The sequence below is a fragment of the Sinocyclocheilus anshuiensis genome, unplaced genomic scaffold (genome assembly GCF_001515605.1).
Source record: "Sinocyclocheilus anshuiensis isolate Anshui unplaced genomic scaffold, SAMN03320099.WGS_v1.1 scaffold964, whole genome shotgun sequence".
NCBI classification, from domain to species: Eukaryota; Metazoa; Chordata; class Actinopteri; order Cypriniformes; family Cyprinidae; genus Sinocyclocheilus; species Sinocyclocheilus anshuiensis.
Genome location: NW_015552666.1, coordinates 249,864 through 257,754, shown reverse-complemented (window position 1 = coordinate 257,754; position 7,891 = coordinate 249,864). Strand labels below are relative to the sequence as shown.

Genomic DNA, 7,891 nt, shown 5'->3' with positions numbered 1-7,891 from the left:
AAAAAAACAACAACAAAAAAACATTAAACTTTGAACTTTTATTAACAAAATAAATAAGGATATGTTTTACTCGCGTTTAACACAAATAAATAGCCTATGGATTTCCCCTCAGGCTACCTTAAAAAGTTCGTAGTTTGTGGTTTATTATCTTATTAAAATTAAAACACATCAGCCATAAAATAGTACAATGGCAAATTCGCATATATTAAACATCTACCTTGCATTGACAAAATGAATAAGATGGATATAGCCGTTGTAACCCAAATAAATAAGGTATTTTCCCTTATTTAAAACGAATGCTTAGTTTGTGGTTCATTGTTATTTTTTTAATGAAAACCCAGCAACAAATACACTCACTTATAGGCTATTAAACGAATAAATTAAAGTTTTCTATTAACAAAAGTTGCGCTTTGGATCCGCCATCATATAGTGTCAGTCTTCCAGCATCACGTGACCCCCCCCCCAAAATACGTTTCCGCGGCTATGTGCCTTTTACTAAAATGGTTATATCTCTCGATTGCAATGAGATATTTTCACCAAACATGGTATACATGTGTAGAAGCTCAGTCCGAGGTCACAGTAAAAAAAAAAAATGCTTTTGTCTACTTGGTGGCACTATAACAGGAAAAAACATGAAAATGGCTATAACTATGCAATCGATAGTCCGATTGACTTGAATACTGTCATGCAGTGTCTTGGTCGAAGGTGCCATGAGTGTCTATGAGGACCTTTGCGTCTCTCAAAAAAACATGGCTGCCATTGGCCAATGAAATTTGATAACCTGTTAGACCAGGTTAACGGCGGCCGATCAAAAGAGTAGGGTGAAGCTGCAGGCCCGGAGGCCCAACTGCACACTCAGACCTGCATGCTCAGACCAGCACTCCCAGAACTATCGTTTTTTCAGACAGTGCCACCTGCTGTTTGGAAGATTATCTGCAGGCCCGGAGGCCCAACTGCACACTCAGACCTGCATGCTCAGACCAGCACTCCCAGAACTATCGTTTTTTCAGACAGTGCCACCTTCTGTTTGGAAGTTTATCTAACCTGATTAGATAAGATTACCTAACCTGTGTGGTAGCACTTTGAGATTTGTAAAGTACAATAAAAAGAACGTGCAATATTATTTTTCTTACACACTACTACTACTAATAGTAAATGTAGTATTAATATTAGTATGAAATAATAGTAGTTAATACAGTAATCAGGGTTCCCACTCTTTCATGAACAGCAGATTCAAGGACTTTCAAGGACTTTTTCAAGCACCATTTATGGTAATGCTCAGAAATTCAGGGGGAGCGGGCTTAAGAAAACTGTCCCGCTCAGGTCTCTAGGCTGCGCGTCAACACACACGTTTTTTTTCGCGCTCCCCCATCTCCACCCCCAATCATTAGTGTCGCTTGTTTGGTCTTTGACAGAACATATAGGACAATTTTTAAATAGCGCCATAAACAACATGTATTTCAAATTTAATTCAAGCCCTTTCAAGGACCTATGTTTGTTTTCAAGTACTTTCCAGGCCTTGAATCCATACGCCTGAAATTCAAGTACTTTCAAGAAGCGTGGGAACCCTGAGTAATACGTACAGTAGACCTACATAGTACTAAAATATTTTACAAATAATAATTGTATTATATATTATAAATTTTATTTTTACATTTTTACTTTAACGTTTTTAATTTTGTTAGAAAACATATTAAGCATCCCAGAATGGTACAATAACACAGAAAATAAGAGCAAGCTGTAAATATTATAAAATAATGCTATCTTTCGACACTAATTTTGATCAAATCAAACACTGACTAAGCTAGCAATAATAGGTTACGCACCACGTGTTTGAAAATAACTGGGGAGAACAAAATTCACGGCTTATTTTGTCGAACTATCTATCTAAACTATCATTAAATACTAAAATAGGCTATTCGTTTGTTGGTGTAATAAGATGTCACATTGATTTATGCCATAAAACCTGGTAATTTTCAGGAATCGCTTTAATAAAATTAATAACCTTACTCACGTGTCCGATGTTGCTACTTGCTAGCAGTTTTATAATGTTGGAAATTATTACGGTACACACGCTACAAAACAAATGTTCATCCAAACAGCAGGAGGCACTGTCTGAAAAAATGATAGGTCTGAGCGTGCAGTTGGGCCTCGGGGCCTGCAGCTTCATAGTGTTGTGGGATCAAAGCTAAACTTGGTGGGCCTGTTTGGCTCTTGCCTCTAGTGGTCTGTTATGGTGGGTCAGAAGGTCCAAAAATAAGACTAATAACTGAGGGGACGGATTGCAAAACCGTCGCCACGGATTGTTTTTTTTTCTCCTACAGGTGACTTCCCGGGCTCCGTAGGAATCTGTTGTAAACTGATTTAAAAAAAAAAAAAAACATGAAAGTAACTTATACAGTTAACTAATGTGATGGTTACAAAAACATAAGTGTATGTAATTTTGAAATGTGTCAAAAATCTGCAGAACCAGTGTTTAAGCATGACAACTTTAAAGTTATCTATTTTGTCACCATGTGAACTTTGCAAAAACGGAAATGTCACTTTTTCAGAATATTGTATATTAAAGATAATTTGTCAAATCCACAAAAGCTTTACAGATCTTTATTGTAAAGTTGCTAAACAATGTTTTTCATGCTTGTTTTGCACATTCATATTCAATTTTATACATGCGTCTAAATGCCACTTCTGATGCAGATTCTGTTTCCTCTGCAGTGGAAAAAATAATGGTAAAAGCCCTACAGTGAATTATTCTAATTAACATGAAATTGATAGCCAAGGTTAGGGGAAAATTGCCTTTTTATAAAGGTAAAAAAAATGCCATGAGAATCCATTTCAAGGGATAGTTAAACCTAAATTATAATTCTGTCATCATTGACTTACCCTCTAGTTGTTCCAAATCTATGAGTTTCTTCTACTGAGCTAAAAAGATGATATTTTGAATTTCAGTTACCAGACAGTTGACCTTAGCCAGTGACTTCCATAGTAGGAAAAAAAATACTTTGGAAGTCACTGGCTACCGTCAACTGTCTGGTTACTGACATTCAAAATATCATCTTTTAAGTTCAATAGAAGAAACTCATAGATTTGGAACAACTAGAGCAGGGGTGGCGAACTCCTGTCCTGGAGAGCCGCAGTCCTGCAGAGTTCTCCTGAGGGACCTCCAGAGTGCCCACCCCCCCTCCCCATTGGATGTTATATGGCGTGAGGTCACGCCTTCCGGAGGGGTGCGTTATGTCAGACTCTGTTCCATGTTGTGTGTGTGTGTGTCCAGTCCCAAGTTCTCTGTCCGCTGTTGTACGTCTTCGTGTGTTCGTCTCCCTTGGTGCAAATAAAGTCTTGGTAAAGTGTTCTCCAGCATCTCCTCGTGTGTGTGCAACGTGACAGCATTGACATAAAAAAGGAAATTTACTTTTGGTACTTAAGTACTTTTAAAAGCAAGTACTTTTACTTAAGTAAAAATCTGTCTTTACAACTTTTACTTGTAATGGAGTAATATTTGACAAGCAGTATCTGTACTTTCACTGAAGTAAGAGTTGAGTACTTTGTCCGCCTCTGGTCACCGGGTGGCGCTACGTATCACACATAAACAATATTCATAGCATATGTTGAATCTCCTCATTCTCTATAACTTTGCCTTAAGGTCCTAGGTATTTCACTAAACCTTAAAACCACTGCAGTACAATTCTCTTTTTTTTTTTTTTTTTTAGGCCTAGATCCTAACACCATAGATGGCATAAAGGTCTTAATATACTTGAACCCCGATAAATGCTGCTTGCAGCTTTAGTTTTTAATGTAACTTTACAATCGATATTGATGACCTTTAGCACAGTATTCTGAATGATGATAATAATGGGGTGCTACTGATAGCCTAACATACTAGCAGTTTAATACTCAAATACGTTAATAAAGACAAAACTCTTTAGCTTATTTACAGATGAAACTGACTTGCATTTGAAGCCCTGAACAGGTCAGTGATGTTGCTACATTTCACTGCTGCTTCTGGCCGCTTTCTCTCTTTCATCGAGTCCCGCGCATCGGTTCTGTTCGGAACCATTCGACGTAAGCGCGGAACAGGCGGAGGAGGATGTTAACTATGACAAGATGATTGACAGGACCGTTTTCAGTGACAGGGTATGTGTAACTATGCGACAGAGCAGTCTGTTAAAGACGTAATTGTATGACGTGATAGTATGTCTCAAAGCTTGAGTACTCTTCTACTACAAACTCAAAAGTGTGTATACTTTTTTTGTTCACCAAAAGAGTACATAATTTAAGGGCGTAGTATAAGTAGGCACATTGGAACCCAGCATTGCTAACTTCCAGGTAGGTGTGCTAAGGCAAGTTGGAGCTAAACTCTGCAGGACACTGGCCCTCCTGGACCGAGTTTGGAGACCCCTGATTTATTCTTTTGTTTTGTTTTGTTTTCATGTTCCCTCATAATCTTTACTCAAAAACATTAACTTTCCCTCCCCCTCTAGCAACCTGTCACATTTGAGGTTGGATGGATACAATCATTTTTTCTTGTTCAAAGAGCTGTTTCACTCGTATAAATGTCACAATACAGAAGAAAAGATTATCAGAATTTCCTTAAATGAAAATGTACCCTAAATTGCATTTTTGTAGATACATTTTTTTTTGTGACCGATTCATGTAAATGTTTCATTTAAAAAAAAAACATTAACTTTTGCTTCCATTTTTGAATGCAACACCACACCTTAAAATCCAATTAACAACTGATGCATATAGAACCAAGTCCCCGTCCTACTTTTTTTTTTTTTCGATAATTCGTTACACCTGGATATACGTCACAATACGTAGGAAAATATCTGACACTGTTTCCGTTTCATTGTGACTTTAAGAAACTTGTTTGGAAACAGTCATTCATTTTGTAGTTCCGTTTGTTGCCGCTAGAAGTGCAGAAATGACAGTTAACAGTAACTAACAGTCAATGTCCATTTCTTTGAGAGACAGACTTCAGCAAATGTGAAGTGTACACTAGCAGCACATGAGGAGCCCAAGACATTAACCACATCCCTTCTCTTTCTCTGCCTCCCTCTCTCACACACTGACTGTCAGTATAGTACCAGCTAAAAATAAAGTAGTATCACTGTTTTTACATCTCCTCCCTATCTCATTCTTTTACTCTGACCTTCCTCATTGCCTCCTGAAGGTGAAGAGGCAGTCTACAGAAAGAATATCTTTATGAACCCAGGCATGATGTGATGTGGGTCTATGTGGATAACAGCAGAGGGATTATACAGATGTTGCGTGTAAATTCAGCGCTCTGGATTACCTCTGAACTGAGAGTAGGAGAGTAGGAGTTAACATCGTCACAGTGCCATGCTACAGGGTCGTACAGCAGTGTTTAATCGGCTGGTATGAAGGGGCGTCGTGGCCCAAGAGTGTGTGGCTGTGCATGCTTCTCTCAGAAAGTTTTGGCCGGGTGTGAGTGCTGCTTCAGACAGCAAGGTAAGAGATCCATTAGTTGCTTTGTCACTTTTTACATTTTTCTGAGTGTATTTGCATTTGTCTGGTTTGGTAGGCTTTGCTGTTTTTACAGGATGACTATTCTGAATATGTTCCCATACCTGATTAGACCAAAAGGATTAATTAACAATAAGATCTTAATTCATATTACACATTTTAGAGCTTGAAAACAAGTGTATTAATTATTACCATTGTTCTGTTGCTTCATCATTCAACCTGTAGTTTGTAAAAATGCTGAACCTGGATTGTCTATAGAAATGTATTATTGATGATGCAATATGTATGTGTGTGTGTGTGTGTGTGTGTGTGTGTGTGTGTGTGTGTGTGTGAATGGTTATTGCAGGATTATGGTTATGTGGCCTTTAGAAACAGCTAATCCATATTCCACAGAGGAAAAAGTAGAATCCCATTCTCTCTCTCAAAATCTTTTTTTCCCTTCATGCCCTTCAAATAGGGCATGTTTCCCCCATTTTGCACATTAAAGCGTTTAAACATGGAAAAAAACCAAACCATTTTAAGCTGTATCATCTACTTATAAGGCAGAATCTCTTCCATGTGCTGCCAGTTATATTTATGTTCCACCTTTCATGACTATGTGGAAAATTCAGCAAACATAACTGCAAGATAAATATTAGTGATGGAGCTGGAAATTCGCTTGCGATATATCAAACATATTACTCTCTGTTTCTCCTAATTCTCTCCTTATTAAATTATTGCACATATGTACTGCTATTCAAAAGTCTGGTGTAAGATTTTTATAGATTGATTGATTGATTGATTGAAAAAAAAAAAAACTTTTATTCAGCAAGGATATGTATTAAATTGATCAAAAGTGACAGTAAAGACAAAAATATTACATTTCAGAAAAATGCTGTTGTTTAAACTTTCAATTCATCAAAGAATCCTGAATAAAAATCATGATTTACACAAATATATTAAGCAGCACAGCCATTTTCAAATCTAATTAAGAACATTTTAATTGAAGAAACATTTCTTCAGCACCAAATAAGCATATTGTACAAATGTTCGTCATAGATGTCAACTGAATAACTGAGAAATTTTTTCTTTAGCAGTCAAAATGTTTTAATAAAATAAATAAATAAATAAAAATGTAACAGTGAGAAAGGTTTTCTTTAGCACAGTAAATTGTTTTAATTAAAAAATAAAATAAAATAAAAATGCAACTGTAAAAAAAATGTTAATTGGGAAAAATATCAATACTATGAATATTACTGTAAAGTACTTCAAACTATGTTTTTTACTTTATAATTTATGATGAACATGTATAATATTTTAATAGAACAAAGATAAACTTTAATGGAAAAATAACATTAAAATTAGAAATTAATAATACGAAAATAATAATAATAAATGAAGAAGAATGAAAAAAAAATCACTTTTTATGGCTGTCCAATGGTAATTTCGAAATAAAGGTCACTTCTGATGAACTTTAAGTCTTCTATTGCACTCCCTGTTTTATCGTTATAGTTGTTAGTACATCATCCAATCATTAGTCAAATGTTGCCAGCTGCCATTTTTTCTTCACCGTAAATATGAAAGCTGTATTTTGTTGTGTTAAGCACCAGGTTTTTTTTTGTTGTTGAAATGTTGTTTTAAAGGGGTCATATGATGCTGCTAAAAAGAACATTATTTTGTGTATTTGGTGTAATGAAATGTGTTTATGCGGTTTAAAGTAAAAAAAAACACATTATTTTCCACATACTGTACATTATTGTTTCTCCTCTATGCCCCGCCTTTTTGAAACACGTTGATTTTTACAAAGCTCATCGGTCTGAAAAAGCGAGGTGTGCTGTGATTGGCCAGCTATCCAATCCTTAGACTTTCTATCACGTGATAAAACAGAAATAGAGAAAACTACAGGCACACTGGGTTCCCGCTTGTTCTGTAAACATTTGTGAATGTTGCTGCTATTATAGCGGGGACCCAACACATATCACTGAGAGCTGCTATCAGTTGTTTTTGGTTCACCTACAGCAGATGGAGCAGAGGTGTAAAGTATTGGAGTAAATTAAATTAGTTACTGTACTTGAGTATCTTTTCATGTACTTTGTAGTTGTACTGAGTATCAAAGATATTAGCAACTTTTACTCTTTAATTCACTACATTGTTGAATGAGTATCTGTACTCTTTACTCCACTACATTTGAAATGAGTGTTGCAGTTACACATTACATTTTGCATGGACCCAGCTTTTTCTGCAGCAGTTTATTTCTGCTACAAAAGACGTGATATTGCCTATTACAGGTCACTGAAAGTACTGCATCTTGTGCGTTTTGCCCTTACTCACCCAAACTTGTCAACAAGGCTACTTTATGTGAATGCGAGTTCTTTAGCAAGTATTTTTGAATCACAGGTGTTTTATATATGAGATGAGGACATGA

The 7,891-nt window shown here is 36.2% G+C and overlaps 1 pseudogene; it reads left to right on the top strand.

The window, feature by feature from the left end:
* The first annotated feature begins 5,351 nt into the window (after positions 1–5,351).
* The window catches only part of LOC107667322 (rho guanine nucleotide exchange factor 25-like), a 7,449-nt pseudogene continuing 4,909 nt past the window's right edge, over positions 5,352–7,891 (top strand).